General features: G+C 45.6%; 1 long non-coding RNA gene and 1 other non-coding gene across 3 annotated transcripts; both read left to right on the top strand.

Moving 5' to 3' along the window:
* Positions 1 to 1,988: 1,988 nt before the first annotated feature.
* Positions 1,989 to 6,998, top strand: LOC128850523 (uncharacterized). Of its 2 annotated transcripts, XR_008447950.1 has the most exons (4): positions 1,989 to 3,696; positions 4,229 to 4,368; positions 5,682 to 5,880; positions 6,697 to 6,998. It is a non-coding gene; the product is annotated as an uncharacterized LOC128850523 (long non-coding RNA). The 2 variants fall into 2 exon arrangements; XR_008447949.1 differs by having other exon boundaries at positions 1,995 to 4,368.
* On the top strand, positions 3,539 to 3,671 carry LOC128850568 (small nucleolar RNA SNORA13). Its single transcript, XR_008448016.1, has one exon. It is a non-coding gene; the product is annotated as a small nucleolar RNA SNORA13 (small nucleolar RNA).
* Positions 6,999 to 16,722: the final 9,724 nt, after the last annotated feature.

The raw sequence follows: 16,722 nt of genomic DNA, 5'->3' as shown, positions 1-16,722 counted from the left end.
CATAGAATGGTTTGGGTTGGAACGGAGCTTAAAGATCATCTAGTTCCAACACCTCTGCCATGGGTTGGGGACACGTCCCACTACACCAGACTGCCCCAGACCCTATCCAACCTGACCTTGAACACCTCCAGGGATGGGGCAGCCACAACTTCCCTGGGCAACCAGCTCCAGTGTCTCACCACTCTCTTGGTGAAGAAATTCCTCCTTACGTCTAGTCTAAATCTGCCCCTCTCCAGTTTATAGCCATTGTCCCTGATCCTATCACCACAAGCCTTTATAAACAGTCCCTCCCCAGCAGTCTTGTAGTCCCTTTCAGGTACTGGAAGGTCTCTATAAGATCTCCTTGGAGCTGTCTCTTCTCCAGGCTGAACTGGCCCAACTCTTTCAGCCTGTTCTCATACGGGAGGTGCTCCAGCCCTCAGATCATCCTTGTAGCCTGCTCTGGACCTATTCCAACAGCTCCATATCCTTGTTACGATGAGGATTCCAGAGCTGGACACAATACTCCAGATGAGGTCTCACAAGAGAGGAATAGAGAGGCAGAACCCCCTCCCTCGCCCTGCTGGCCACACTTCTTTTGATGCAGCCCAGGATACGGTTGGCATCCTGGGCTGCAAGAGCACATTGCCGGCTCATGCCGAGACTCTCATCGACCAGCACCCCCAAGTCCTTCTCTGCAGGACAGCTCTCAATCATATCATCCCCCATCGTGTATTGAAACTGGCCATTGCTCCGACCCAGGTGTAGGACCTTACACTTGGCCTTGTTGAGCCTCATGAGGTTCTCAAAGCCCCACTTCTCCAGCCGCTCCAGATCCCTCTGGATGAACATGCCATCCTTCTGGTGTGGCAAATGCACCACTCAGCTTGGTTTAATCTGCAAACTTGCTGAGTGTGCACTCGATCTCACTGTCAATATAATTGATGAAAATACTAAATAGAACTGGTCCCAGCACGGACCTCTGAGGGACACCACGCGTCACGGAAACCAGCCGCAGCAAAACTCATCAATTCATTCTCACACTTTGTTTCGGAATTCCCTTTTTATCCGTTTGAGGAGCACGGGAGGCGCATTCCGTGCAGCATCCCTGCCCCTCGGGGACCAGCCCGGAGCACACCACAGCGCGGATCCCCGCGCCCCGCCCGCCGCTGTGCGCCAGGTGGCGCTGCACGTGCGCAGGCGGTGCGGTGGGGGGCTCTCGCCCCTCCCGCCTCGGACGCTCCCATAGCAGGATCCTTGCAGGGGGAAAAGGGCAGTGTTAACTCAGATCTACCCGCTTCGCCCCTGCTGGATTAGCCCTTTCGCGAATCCGCCTGCTGAAGACAACTAAATGGGTGCCCTCGCCTTTGTGGGAGACTCCGCAGGCGGCCTCCATCCTTGTGGAGGAACAGGCCCACGGCTTGCCTCCCCCCCTTCCTTGAGGAGAGTTGGTTCATTCCTGCAGAGGAGGGTTGTAAGCCGCGGGGTAGCGGGTCTCTTCCGGGAGCGATGAGGAGTGGGGATACCGGGCAGGGAGAGGGGGATGGAAGGGAGGGGGAATGGCAGCCACGGAGTCGGGGGTGGCGCGGAGGGGAGCGGGGTGACAGGCAAAGGGGGTGGCGTGGAGGGCGGCGGGGGTGTTGTGGAAAGGAGGAGTTGATGGGCGGAGGGGGTGGTGTGTAATGGAGAGGGGTGGCCGGCAGGAGTGGGTGGCACAGAGGGAAGCTGGAGCGGCGCGGAGGGGAGCCACGGTGATGGGCAGCCGAAGTTGGCGCAGAAGGGGGTGGTGTAGAGGGGAGCCGGGGGTGGCAGGGAGGGAGCGGCGTGACGGGCCGCGGGGAGTGGCGCACAGGGGAGCCGGGGTGACAGCTGAGGGCGGTGGTGTGGAGGGGAGCGGGCAGGGCTTGGTGCGGAGGGCAGAGAGGTGATGGGCAGCAGCGAGTGGTGTGGGGAGGAGCCGGAGTGGCATGAAGGGAAGGGGAGTGATGGGCAGAAGGGGGTAGTGTGAAGGGTGTGACAGACAGCAGTGTTTGGCATGGAGGGGTGATGGGTGACGGGTTGGCGCGGAGGGGAGTGGGGTGAAAGAAGGATTGGCGTGGGTGTTTGGGAGCGGACTTGATGGGGGGAGAGAATGGCACAGCACAGGAGACAGCAGACAAGAAGCGGGGAGCGCGGATGACACGGAATGGGGATGGTGGGCAGTGTGGGTGACGCAGAGCACGGATGGTGGGCATAGAGTTGATAGAGAGTGGGGATGATGGGGAGTGAGGATGGCAGGGAGCGAGGGTGGTGGAGTGGGTGGTGGGCACGGAGTGGGGGTGGTCGGCAAGGAGCAAGGGCGGTGAGTGCAGAGCAGGGATAGCAGCAAGGAGCGGGGGATGATAGGGAATACAGATGGCAGCTGCAGCACAGGGATGAGAGGGAGCTTGGATGTGGGCATGGTGCAGGGATGATGGGCAGCACAGATGGTAGGCAGCTGTGGTGGCAGGCACAGCACAGGGACCATGAGGATTGCGGATAAGGGGCAGCAGAGGTAGTGAGCATGGATGGTAGGTGCATAGTGGCAATGGCTGATGGGCAGCAAGTGTGACAGGCAGGGAGCTGGGATGGTGCACGCGGGTGGTGGGAAGCAAGCAATCCCAGTGGGGATTTGTCTGCTAGGAAGGAGATGATGACGTTAGCAGCCCTGACCAGTCTCTGCTGGCAGTGGCTAGAGGTGGGTCAGACTACAGCAGCCCAGGAACAGGAACGGGCAGCAGGCCTGGAATTTTGTTTTGGAAGAGTGAGCTTTCTCATTGTAGATGTGGCTGGTTTATGCTCAGCTTCTTTGGGTGGGATTTTGCAAAACGGCCAGCACTGCGTAGTCTTCAGTGCACTGTAGAATAATAGAATGCTTTGGGTTGGAAGGGAACGTGAGGTCATCTAGTCCAGCTCCTCTGTGGTGAGCAGGAACATCTTCAACTTGATCAGGTTGCTCAGAGCCCTGTCCAACTTGACCATATCCCTGGATAGCAGGACTACCTATTTTAAAGAAAAACTTTTTCTGTTGTGTGGAAAAGACGAGTGGGGTGGTCATAGACTGTCACCTGCACCTGGCTTTCTGATGGGTTTCCGCATGATTCCTGGTGGCCATAGCAGGTGGCTGGAACTTACGCAATAGCTTGTAATCTTAGAAGCGTGCTGATAGATGTGACAGAGGTTCGGTGGGTTTTTAGAGAGAATAGACTTTGCTCTCTGTTCTTTGAAACTGGGCAATTATTTCAAATGTATTTTGCTAGGCTGTTGGTCTGTGTGTATCGTAGTCACTCTCCCTAGTGAAAGTTCTCCCTCTTCCTTTAGATGGAAGCAATGGAAGTCTGTCAGTGGCCTAATCAAGCCACTACATGACCACAGGATGTCCCAAGAGCATGATTTGCTTGGATTTTCTTATTAAATACTTACCTGTTTAAAACATAATTTATTTATGAATTTTTAAGCATCTGCCTATTGATGAATTTGGTGTTTTCATACGCTGTTAATTTAATTTTGTGGAGATGATGAGTTCTAATACTTGAACTCTCGCCTTTGTGTTGCCCATTCATTTCTGTCCAGAATGAATGTGGTGTCAAAAAAGGCAAACAGAAAATCTTGCTCAGAACAGTTTAAGGAGAGGTTTTTTTACCTTTGTTCTCCCTGTTTTAGCAAGGACAAAAAAAAAAAAAAAAATCAGTAGAAAGGGTAAGGTTGAAGCAGTTCCATAGTATTTTTGCTTCAGTCTTTTAAAATTAAGACTGACCATTATTAAATGAGGAAAAACAAAATTTATAATTGCCAGTTTTAGCATTGTTAGCTATCCTGTCTATCACAATTTTTTAGGTCTGTGCTGCAATTAATTAGTACATAGCATTTTACACTCCTGTAGTGGAGTGTAGTTTTTCTATTGCAGAAAGATATCTACTGGTTCAGAATACTCAGCTACAGAAAAGATGAAAATCTTCTTTAATGGAAAAAAATGTTTTGCCCTTTTGCATTTGACTTTTTGTTATTTCTGTCTGGGCTTAGAAAGATATAAAAAGAATCCCTCTGCAGGATTATTTGGTGTTGGATAGTAATGTATTTTACTCTTTTGGTGTACATGGAATAACCTTTCCTCGATGCACTTTTGGAAGTGTGAAGTATACTTTAATATTGCTAGCTGCAGTGGCTCTTACTTTGGGGATGGCAGGGTCCATTCCTGCCAGAATGTTTATGCTATGAACACTTCTTACAGAATCCTAGTGTGTTTTACGGGCAGTTCAGAAGCTCACAGATATGGCCTTACATGGTGAAAGCCTCTGAGCATGAGAAAGGCTTGTAGGAAGGAGGTATGAAGTACTGATTGCTCAGCTGTCCTGCAACTTCCTCCTTGAGGTGAGTGACAGTTTCTCATGCAGCTGTGTCCTGGAGCCATGTCTTATGATGAAGCCGCCCTTCTGTTGAAAAAGCAGTGCAGCAGAAATTAGAATTGAAACACTGAGGGTGAGATAAGCCTCATGACTCTGTTGTCATCCACAAAAACAAAGTAAAGCAAAAAGTTTGATATAAGTGGCTTACTAAAAGCAGTGTGTGGCTGCCAGTGTGCCCAAGAAGAGTCTGTTCTTTTCTCTTTATTTTTTGGGGGTGATACTGTGGAGCAGTTCAGAACACAAGGACTGAAAATGTTCAAAGACTGGTGAAACATGAAAGCTCAGTCTTACATGCAAAACAGTGTTTCATTGTAAAGTCTTGGAGAAGGCAACTCCGTTGAAAAGTTGAGTAGTCCAAGGCAGTGTGATATTCAGTCATACAAACAAGACATTAATAAAGACTACATGTATTATCAAAGATAGCTTCAGTGTTGAGACTGTGTTTTGTGTAACCAGTAATCCAAGTCTTTGACGCCAAGAGCTTCTTGGTCAATGTTGGAAATGTGTAAGAGTGATCTAGGACTGAGTAATCATTATTATAACTTAGCTGCATTTCAAGGAATGTAAACCATACTGAGTAAACTACTAGACAGTATACTCTGCATTTACAGGCACTAAATTGAAGATGAAATTCAGCATGCAAACTTCAGTGTCGAGTCAAACTGAAGAAATGACTCCTTGTCTTGGCAATTACACAGGGTCACACTATTACACCACATGCTAGAGAGTAGTTTTCCTGTTGAATACTTGTGTAGTAGCTGGTGGAAAAAAAATACTGGAGGCTTTTTTATCAACAGCCGCTGAATTTAATGACTGTGAGCAGACTAGTTGCTCGAACATAGGAAAGCACAGCAGCGATGAATAGTAGGCTGAATGGAGTAGAAAACGAGTAAAAGATGTCCTGCTCACACATCCTTTGCAATTATGCCTCATTTAAATGTCATACAGGAGCTATATACCAGAACACAAATAGAACTCGTGGTATCTTTTGTATATTTTTCTGCATTCTTGTTTTTCTTGTTTCGCTGATGCATATGGCTCTCCTAGAGAAATAGTGAAGAGGACAGTACTGATACACAGCGCTGCACAGTGATATTTAGAGGAAAGAACTAAGTACTATGCAAGAAAACTTGGAGGATGTGAAAATGATGGAGAAGTTTCTGGACAAATTGGGGTGGCATTTGGCATCCATTAATGAATATATTTAATTATTCATGCTTTTGCGTGATAAACAATTTTACTGCCTTCATTTATTCTTTGGGTTTTTTCCCTTTGTAGAAATTGACAGTACAGTACAAACTACTACAGAAGAGAAATCTAGATTGTGTAATTGTGTAGTGTGTGCAAAAGCAGCTTTCAAGATATGATTGCAGCTCTGGGAACGCATACTGATTGTTTGGCAGCTGCTCACAAAGACAACACAACATCTGGAGTTGTGTAAAGAATATATACTATTTCCTTATGAGAAATTACTCAGGTAACTTTTTGGAAAAAGTTAAACTGAAAATAGTTCTGTATTTTGCCTGAATGTGCACACAGTCATACAAAACTGAACTTGAGTGATGTAAGATCCAGGATCCAGTGTGTCACTACATCAGTCTGCTCTTCATAACTGTTGGTTTCCTTGCGGGAAAGAAGTCTTCAGTGAAGTGATGAAATGCCTTCAAGTTCATCACAATACCCTTGAAAATACTAGGTTCAGAAAACTTCATGCATTGAAATATGGAAATCTACTTGAGTAACATGAAAAACACAGATACACTTAACATTTTGGCAGTGCTGTGAATAGAAAATGAACCTCTGAAATCCATCCCAGTCCTTGAGCACCATAGGCACTGGGGTTTTTTGCAAAGCTGAAGAATAAGATGGGCAGTCTTTTTATATGAACCTGTTGGACACTGGGAAGAGAGTAATGAGTAATCTACTTTGAGTAGTATATCTAAGAGATGCTACTTGTTTTGCTACATAAAATTACTACATCTTGTCTTCCTATTATTAGCTTACTGTTCTCTTAAGCTATGGTATAGTGACATACATGTGCATGAGTTACTACTACAAAATTGTTGATTCCCATCAGCTAGAAAGCATTAGTACTGCCATCAACTTGTAGTTCGGATTTGAAATCTTACTTAGATGGGCCGAGAGTCTGTCTTGCACATAGGCTCTTTAAAAAATAGGTTTTCAGGTTTTAGCTTGTAACTTTGTACCAGCCTCAGGAATGTAGAGGATGTAACTTTAAAGAGTTGTGTGCTACATCTGTCCAGTCTCACGTTGTGTTTACTTTTTTCCCTAGGAAGAATTGCTGGTACCTGCCTGAGACCAGTGGCAGTCTATGCAAGAGTACTTCATAAGAAACAAAAGAACAGTCAGAAGGATGGAATATTAAGCCTGAATGTAGCAACATAAGATGCTTTTAACTCTGTTGGGGCAGCGTCTAGTAATGTTTATGTAGATAACAAATAAATATTTGTTTCTATTCTCAGAATTTCTGTCTTCCTCTAGCCGTAATAAGCAGTTGCTTCCATTTGACAGTTCTGACTTCCATGTAGTTTTGCAATAGCAATTCTCACCCTTTGGACTAAATAAAACGTAGGAGCTATTGAGAGGATGGGTACTGATTACTGAAACCATGATTTCCTGTGGTACTCCAAGATTGAGTTAGTTGAGATTTATATTGTGGTAAGGAAAAGTAGAAATTAAAATTCAGCAAAACTGGGTTTAAAAATGACAGGAAAGCTCTTTCTGCAACATGTGAAACTGTATAGCTTGATTTATTATTACCTTCATCAGCTGCATAATCTGATACTTCAACTAAGCTTGAAGTAGAGTGAAATACTGTAGGGGTAATAGCTGGAATTCTTCCTATTTTTTTCAGGAAGACAGCGTAAAATATTTTTATCAGAAGAGCAAATGCTGAAATTACATGCCTTGCAATGTATGATTGTACTGACTGTAAAAAAAATTACTAATGCAAAGTCTAAGTGTAAGTTAATTTTGGCTTTGTCAAGAGGAAAGGAGGTTTAGACAAGAGTAATTAATTTTTAGTGATCCAACATGTAATAGGATGCACATGAAAGTAATCCAGTCTAACAAGTCTGCACCACTACCCCCTAGTGTCCACCAGCAACAGCCAGTGTTGGCTGGATGTTGGCTGGAAGTAGGTGGTGGGGTGATGGTTCCAAGTCCTCTTCCTACCATGGCAGGGTCTAGTGGCTGCCCAGCTCTACTGTGGTGCACAACCACATCTTCTCCACAGGCAGCGTGGCCGAGGCCAAAGGCTGAGCCAGGGTTGCGTGGCCTGCAGGCGTTGCCAAGGGCCAGCCAATTCTCTTCCTCAGCCCATTTTGGGGAAGCTCATCCCAAACCTGGCTGGTGGAGCCGAGCTGTGTGGCCAGGAGAGCACCTTGAGGGGCCTTGCACAAGCCCGTGGCCATTCAGCTGCACCTCCAGAGCTGTCCCGCACCTCCAGTACCTGAATCCAGCCCAGGTACTGAGCATTTCCCTTCCCATCGGCCAGGGCATGTCCCAGCTTCCTAAGGCCATCGCCATCCCACAATCAAAGCCAGGAGAAGAGGGATGCTCAGTCTCCCTGCCCAGGCCCTTGTGTCAGCTCCCACCTTCTGCTGCCCCAGAGGCATCTGAGGAGCACCTTGCGTACAAGGGCAGGCTAAGAGAGTGGGGCTTGTTCAGTCTGGAGAAGCTAAGACTCGGAGGAGATGTTATAGAGACCTTCCAGTACCTGACAGGGGCTACAAGAAAGCTGGGGGGGGGACGGTTCACAAAGGCTTGTGGTGACAGGACAAGGGGGAATGGGTATAAATGGGACTTGCCCAGGAATTTGTATTGGAGACTGCCCAGAGGAGAGCATGGAGTTGGTGAAGGATTTAGAATGGAAGCTGTGGGAGGTGCAGCTCAAGTCACTTGGTCTCTTCAGACTGGAGAAGAGGAGGCTGAGGGGAGACCTCATCACGCTCTGCAGCTTCCTCACACGGGCAGGAGGAGAAGCAGGCACCAAGCTCTTCTCTCTGACCCAAGGAAATGGCAGGAAGATGCGCCGGGGCAGGGTTGGGCTGGACGTGAGGACAGTGTTCTTCACCCAGAGGGTTGGGGAGCACTGGAGCAGCTCCCCAGGAAAGCAGCCACGGCACCAAGCCTGACAGTGTTCAAGAAGCCTTTGGCCAATGTCCTCCAACACACAGGGCGTGTTTTAGGGTTCTCCTGTGCAGGGACAGGGGTGGGACTCAATGACCATTGTGGGTCCCTTCCAACTCAGAATATTCCATGCTTCGATGAGTTTTGGGGGTGTCCTATGCAGGGACAGGAGCTGCACTCTATGACCCTTGTGGGTCCTTTCCGACTCAAGACATTCCATGACTGGATGATTTATTGTCCTGCTGCATTGGGCAGGTTCCGGGCTGTTGCACGGGGACCTTCTCTCCTCTCTTTCCCCCTTCCTCCTGATGCTCCCCTTCCCCATCTTACTCTCCCTTCCAGAGCCACCCAGGTGAGGAAGACAGACGCCCCAAGCCCTCAGTGTCCGTCAGGACAGTGACGGGAGAGACATCAGAGCTCGCAGCTCCCGAGCAGAGCTCACATCTTACCCTGTGGTGCTGAGGTGTTTGCCAAAGCTTCTTCCTTCTCACTCCCTACGCTTTTACCTCCATCCCAAACGATGGCAAAGATACCTCCTCCCACGCCCAAGGTGGCCTGGGAGAAGAACGAGTCTCCCCAGGAGAGCAACTCTGCCCCACAGCCCGAGGAGGTGGCTGTGGTCGAGCCCCCGGGGATCGGTGAGTGAGGAGCTCTGGTGGGCTGAGCAGGGATCGACGCCAGGGTCACGGAGGAGATTCTGCTCCTCTGCTCTGCTCTGGTGAGAACTCACCGGGAGCGCTATGTCGAGTTCTGGAGTCGTCAGCACAGGGGGGACATGGGGCTGTTGGAGTGAGGCCAGAGAAGGCCACGAGGATGATCCGAGGGCTGGAGTACCTCCCATAGGAGGATGGGCTGGGACAGTTGGGATTGTCCAGCCCAGAGAAGAGCAGGCTCTCCGGAGAGCTTAGAGCAGCCCTCCAGTATGGAAAGGGGCTCCAAGAAAGCTGGGCAGGGGCTCTTGAGTGGGAAGTGCAGGGGTAGGACGAGGGGGAACTGTTCAAAGCTGAAAGAGGGGAGGTTGACTTGGGATCTTAGGAAGAAATGTTTTGCTGTGATGGTGGGGAGGTCCCAGTCCAGGTGGGAAATAGAAAGTGGATCTCCTGATGGCTTTGAGTTTAGAACTGATTGTAGAATCATGGAATAGTTTGGGTTGGAAAGGATCTTAAAGATCATCTAGTCCCAACCCCCCTGCCATTGGCGGGGACATGTCCCACTAAACCAGGCTGCCCCAGGCCCCATCCAGCCTGACTTTGAACACCTCCAGGGATGGGGCAGCCACACCTTCTCTGGGCAACCTCTGCCAGGGCCTCACCACTCTCACTGTGAAGAAATTCCTCCTTATGTCTAGCCTGAATCTGCCCCTCTCCAGTTTATACCCATTCCCTCCTGAGGTTCAACAAGGCCAAGCGCAAGTTCCTACACCTGGGTCGGGGCAATGGCCAGTTTCAATACATGATGGGGAATGATGTGATTGAGAGCTGCCCTGCAGAGAAGGACTTGGGGGTCCTGGGTGTGCTTGTGGGTTCTTATAGTGACTTTACAACAGCTGAAAGGGGCTACAAGAAATCTGAGGTGGGACTGTTTACAAAGGCTTGTGGTGATAGGACAAGAGGCAATGGCTGAACACACTCAACTCCCTTAGCCTGCCGTTGTATGGGACATGCTGCAGCCCTCAGATCATCCTTGTGGCCTCCTCTGGAGCTCTTTCAACAGCTCTATCTCTTTCTTATGTTGAAGTTTCCAGAACTGGACACAATACTCCAGATGAAGTCTCTCAATAGACAAATAGAGAGGCAGAATCACCTCCCTCACCCTGCTGGTAACGCTTCTTTTGTTGCATCCCGGGATACAATTGGTTGCTGCCCTTCGAGCATACGTTACTGGCTCGTGTCAAGCTTCGCATCTACCAGCACCCCCAAGTCCTTCTCTGGAGGGCTGCTCTCAGTCACATCATCCCCCATCCTCTACTGAAACCGGAGATTGCCCCAACCCAGGTGTAGGATCTTGCACTTGGTCTTGTTGAACCTCAGGAGATTCTCTCAGCTCCACTTTCCCAGTCTGTCCAGTTCCCTCTGGATCACATTGCGTCCTTCTGGTATGGCAACTGCCACACTCAGTTTGGTGTCATCTGTAAACTTGCTGAGGTTGCACTCAATTTCCCTCTCTGTATCATTGATAAAGATATTACAACACTGGTTCCAGCATGGACCCCTGAGGGACACCACATGGCATGGATATCCATCCAGACATCAAGCTGTTGACTGCTACTCTCTGAAGATGAAGAGCTTACCGATACGATTTAGTAATGAAGGAGTACGGTTGGACTTAATGATCTCAGGGGTCTCTTCCAACCTAGGGATTCTATGGTTCTATGATTCGCACTGATGGGGCTGCTCAGTTGCTTGCCAAGCATCTGTGGGGCCAAGGTCTTGCTGAGTCCTTCCAGAGACAGCTGTGGGCTCTCATGGTTCTGGTGCTGGTGCTTCATGGTTTTACGCCAGACTCTTCACAGCTTGGGTGTTGTGGTCATTCGATTACACCAGTTTAAATGCTCGTATTGTTAAGTAAAGTCAACCTTCTTTAAATGAACTTAGTCCTTACCAAGAGCAATGCTGGGGCACCAAAGTGGTCACATGCTCCACCATGCACCAGCGAAGCTGATTGGAACCTTCAGCTGAAAAACGTATAGCAGGCATTCTCAAGGAAGTAGCTTTTTGAAACATAATTTATGACACATTCCACTCATTCCAAAGCATTTCACAAAGTAAATTTTCAGGACTATATTGTTAAAGGCCCCTGCTTAGCAATGAAATAAATGTTTACAAACCCAGTTAGACTTTTTTTCTTAAATCAGTCTTCCGTTTCTTGTATTTTTAGCATTTCACAAGAGCTCCAGTCCCTATCACCGTAATCTTGAGGGTGGTGTTACAAGGACAGCTGGGCACAATTTCTACTTTATGATTACCCTTAATATTTGTGTCTCCCTGAAGGAGTGGCCTTGCTGTATTTTTTTAATTTCCCAGGGCTTTGTGTCCACCAGACGGAGATGTGCTCAAACTGCTGCTGAACTGCTTCACTGCTAGGGAGAACAAGCATAGATTTAAGAGTAACCGAAGTGCATTTACTGCATATAAAAATAATTGATGAATGGTACTTCAGAGCCAGTATTAATAAGCTAGGAAATAAAACCAGAAAGACTGAGCATTTCATTTTAAAAATAAAGATAACATGTTTGCAGATGTGGTTAGAGCTCAACAACAGCATGAGGTGATTGTTCTGCAATGTGCCACGAATGAGCCTGTAGACTGAAAATCATGGTCTGATTCTGCATTCTGATTCATGCAGAGAGAAGGGGCTCCCAGAAATGGCGACACTGGTCAAAGGGTAGGAAGGAGAAAGGCAATCAAAGGTCCTGTGGCTATCACACACCATACAAATTTCAGGTGCTCGTGCACTATGTCTTACTAGACTGTGTTTTACGAATAGTTGCGTATTAGAAGGTTTTTAAATGGTCATCCGGGTTTTTTTTGAAGAGCCGGGGTGATATCCCTGCTGACCTGTATGTAGTGCGTATGGCCAGATTCTGACTTACAGCAAGTGAAGATTCATTTACTTGCAAACAAAAAGAAAATACATGCACGCAGACATTTATTTGCATTCATGTATGTACTTCCACCTGTCTATCAGCTTGTTTTCACTAAATGGAGACAACGGAGTGCCTTCTGGTATCTGCTGCTGGCTGGTTTTTGCTTCAGTGCAGGTTTTTCTTGGGCTGCAGCTTCTTCTTCCCTTGTTACTGACCTGACATGGTGGAAAAATGCCATACAGGGCTTGTGTTGTAGGTTCACAGGAATGAAAGCGCAAAAGAACAAGAAGGATGCTGTAGTAAGAAATTAGGAAGGAGTACAGAGGGAAAAACACCTTGCCTGCAAACCTCCAGGATTCATAACTGTGCTGCTGCTCCTTTACAGGATGGAGATGATGCAGGTACAGTTTAGGGCCTGAAGATAGATGGCAGTAAATTGTAAAAGGAATACAAAGATGTTCCCCGTAGTCTGATGATTGATACAGTCACAGCTATGAATGCACTACACTGTCAAGTTCTTAACAGAGGTTTACAAGTGGCTTTGTCTCTGTTGTGGCTGATAATTTTCGTCATCCTCAAACCCCTCAAAGGGAAGTTTTGTCAGCTAGAGATGTGCCAGAGGCTTTAGTTGTACTGACTTTAGTTTATGGCTGATGGTATCTTTGTTCACTCTTTTTTGCCTGTGTTCTTTGGATAATTAATACTACTTGCCAGAGTGTCAAGGTGATGTCTTCCTGGTTGTTATAGTGTTGATTTAAGCCTGGGGAGACAAAGAGAAAAGTAAGGCCTCTTTCCAATTAAGTTCTTTTATATCTGCTATATACTGAGGGCTTTCTTGTCTGTATTATATGATTACATATACTGCATTTGATCTTAAAAGTTCATGGATTTTAATTGCTACATCCAAGGCTGCATCACTTTCAGTAAGCCAGCTTAGCTGACCATCATCCTCTAGTATTTCCATCAGACTGTGCAGCGTGTGGCTCTAATTCTTTCAGGATATTTAATAACTGCTTAAATGTGTTGCTTAATGAATTCACACGTGTGGCTGGATCAACTTGCATATTTAAAGGTTTATGTTTAGACAAGTGCTTAAATGCCTGATGAACTGAAGCCTTCAAAGGTTAGCCTATGGTCAGCTATTTTATTTAGTTACTTTATGCTGCAAAGAAACAGTGCTTTTTAGTCATTCTGTATCAAAATGAAAACCTGGAAAGTGACCCAAGTGAAGTAGGATTATTAGGCACACAGTCATGGTAGCACAAGAATTTTCCCTGGTGTTAGTTTTGATGGCTTAGTTGCCTGCTAAGACAACATTTTTTTTTTTGTAAGAGAATGTAAATTTTACTTTTTTAGAAACACACAGGGAGGAACTATGTTCTTTAAACTTAAATTACACAGCACCACATTTTAGCTGGTATCTTAATATCACAGAGTAAATTTTAGTTTCTAGGGCTGATGATGTAAAAGGACGAAGAAATGAAGACTAGATTATCCCCTGCAATTCACTGGTATAGTGTTGGATGCAGTGTCCCCTTCCTTCTGCAATATTTTTTCATTTTGAATAAATCTCCTGTGTTTCACAGAATAAAGAAAAAAAACAGTCTAAAATTACAAGCAGGAGGAAACACAAAGGTAAAGGTTTCTTAGGCATGCTTAGCAGCAAGGAAGGGTGCTCCATGCTTTTTCTAGCCTTTTCAGTCTAATTCATTTATCGTATTCCTGTCTAGCTAGAAAAATATGTTCATTACCCTTCTTTACTGATATTGTTGTAATATAGCTGATGTTTTCTCATTATGAGACATCTCCTTCCATAATAATTTATACTGATTAAACTAGAAATAACGTGTCAGTCAGCAATGATATGCTGTGCAGTAGATGACTGTATTGTTGTGCCCTCTTGGATGACTTGACTTGGTAGGATGATGTTAAGATGTCTTCGGGCAGCTTTGCAGGCAAAAGAAATGGTTGAGTAGAGTATTTAATCTTTTAATTAAGCCTTAAGCTGAAAGTAAACTGTAAAAGGCATTACAGTAGAAAGATGAACATTAATTATTTTGGCAGGTCTTAAATTACATTCTGACAAATCTTATTAGTAAAATAATTCTGCACATAAATATTAACTTCAATTAATTCCCTATGTTATCTGCTGCTTTTTTCGATATTTTTAGAGAAAAATTACATCAGGTGTGTTCAGGTGGTATTTAGTTTTGTAAGAGTGACAGTTTCATGAACTTTCAAAGTCTCTTCAGTTAGCTTTTGTTAGAACAATGAATGATTTTAGGTTTAAGTTATCACAAATGAAATCAATCACAACTGTCATAGCTGCAGGCTTGGGTCTCAAGGTTTTTAATCAGGCTTCAGAAAACAACAAATCTCAGTACATGTAGTCCCACCTACCAAAGTCTTCATTACAGGGAACCCTTCTAGCAAGACATGGATTTTGTTTGCTCTTTCCATGAGTTACGTGAACACCGGTACATGGAATAAAGCCAAATTTCAAACATATCACAGTCGGTCAGTCTTCAGCCACTCTGATGATTCTCTAGCAGATGCTGAATTATATTTCTTGCAAAAAATCCTCCACTTTCTTGCTAGTTTTCTGTACTAAAAGCTCATCTTCAACCGTCTGGTGATGGGTAGACATTACAACATAAAAGGAAACCAAAGACCTCTGGGCAGTACATGTTTGTTCAATAGCTTATTTAGTCACATCAGATCTGCCTGCTAATACATGGGAATATGTCTTTTGCATATGTCGTAGGAGCCCAGTTACTGAATACAGGAACGTTTTACCCTCTTTTGTGAAGGTATATGCATATGCTGCTCTTTCTTTGGATCCATTGTCCTGAAGCATCCCTTGCATTGTCACCGAGGCAGTGCCATGCCTACTACTCCATGCCCAGGGCTTGGATTTCCTACATCCCTCACCTTATTGCATCCTCCAACTCTGCTTCTGGCTTGATTTTTACATTTGAGCCACCCCTTGACTTTCCAGTTTAATGGCAATGCTTCTTACCCAGGCCATGGTCTTGTTACAGGGGTTGGCTTTTCTGAGTCATTTCCTGTGTGTGTCAACTTCAGCACAGCTTTAAACCCCAATTCAGGCTTGGCACAAATAATTTGGCTTACATGTCCATGCTTGAATCTCACAGTATGGGTAATTGTGCTTCTGCCTCTCTGAGAATTACCTAACTTCTATTCTTCTTTGCTCTTCTCTTCTGTGCTTTCATCCTATGCTCCTCTTATGCACTGCTTTTTCTCTTCCTTCACCCTGTACATGTCTTGAAAACAGCCTCTCATTAACACTAACAGTTTGGTAGGGCACAGGTCAAAGGATCTATAGCTTTCAGGGCCTTTGGTCACACTGTGGTGCAAAGGCAAATCAACACAGTTTATTGCCATCACCCAGGACATTTAGACAGAGTATTTATTGTTAGAACAGTATTTGTATGGCAGCTTCAACATGGAAGAATGTGTTCACTGTTTTACAGAGGCACATTTTGCAATGTTTTCCATTTCATTGTAGTACAGTGCCCATTTTGCTTTTCTCCTCTAATGGCATATTCTTCTCCTCTTCTCACCCAGCATGAACTACCTGATGGACCATTGGTGGCTTTGATGGAGCTTGAGCTTTGGCTGATCCCTAGTCACTGACGTTTTTGTCAAGAGGATTATGAAGTATTTTAGGCATGGCATATAGATTTTCTTGGAGTACTTAATCAAATACATTCCAAACCTTTATAGAGAATAGTGCCTGAATCAATCAGGAAAGAGTTTTATTGGCAGAAAGGGATCTCAGCAATGAGAAATTGGTGGCATGAGAAAACTAAAGACTAGAAGGCAAGAAGTACCATTGTATGTTTAGGGTTAGTACAGCAACCCAGCTTTTAACCTTTAGTATCATCTTATTTAATCAATAAGCCGTTCTCCAGAGTGTATTCTCTGGAAACAGTGCAGCTGCAGGATCTGTTGAAGGCTTACAGGAACAGACAGTCACCAATTGCCTGCATCCCCCTGCCCCAGGATATACTCAGCTGGAGTTAAATGTAGTTTAAGCAGAAAACGGATTGGTCTGAAGGCTGTAATAGTGGAGGAGGACTGAGTAAAGATGTCCAGCATAATGTTGATAGATATGTGACTGGCCAAGTTTCATTTAAAATATTAAATAGTGAATTGTCATGAAGAATGAAAATGCATCATTCAAGTTATTCAGCTGGATTACACTTGCCGACAGTATGAAGGTCATGGAAACTGAGAAAAACAGCAGGAGTGAAAAACGTTAATGGCAAATAACAAGCCATTACAAATCACAAGCCATTACAAAATAATCCATATCAAGAAAAGTATTTTGACGGTGAAGGACACTCTTGGAAGCTGATGATGCAGAGAAAGCCACAGTTTAATCGTAGCGGAGAGTAAATTGTATCAGGGTGTCCATCTTTTGTGCAGGCTTACAGCTCCATGTCTGGTCTTGGCACAGGACAGCCAGGGCATTTCTCTGGCTTATTAACTCATCTACAGGCATTCTGCAATAATTGATTCAATCATGGGAAAATAAGGATTATGTAGGCTGTGGGT

The sequence above is a fragment of the Cuculus canorus genome, chromosome Z (assembly GCF_017976375.1).
Source record: "Cuculus canorus isolate bCucCan1 chromosome Z, bCucCan1.pri, whole genome shotgun sequence".
NCBI classification, from domain to species: domain Eukaryota; kingdom Metazoa; phylum Chordata; class Aves; order Cuculiformes; family Cuculidae; genus Cuculus; species Cuculus canorus.
This window is presented reverse-complemented; position numbering and strand designations above follow the sequence as displayed.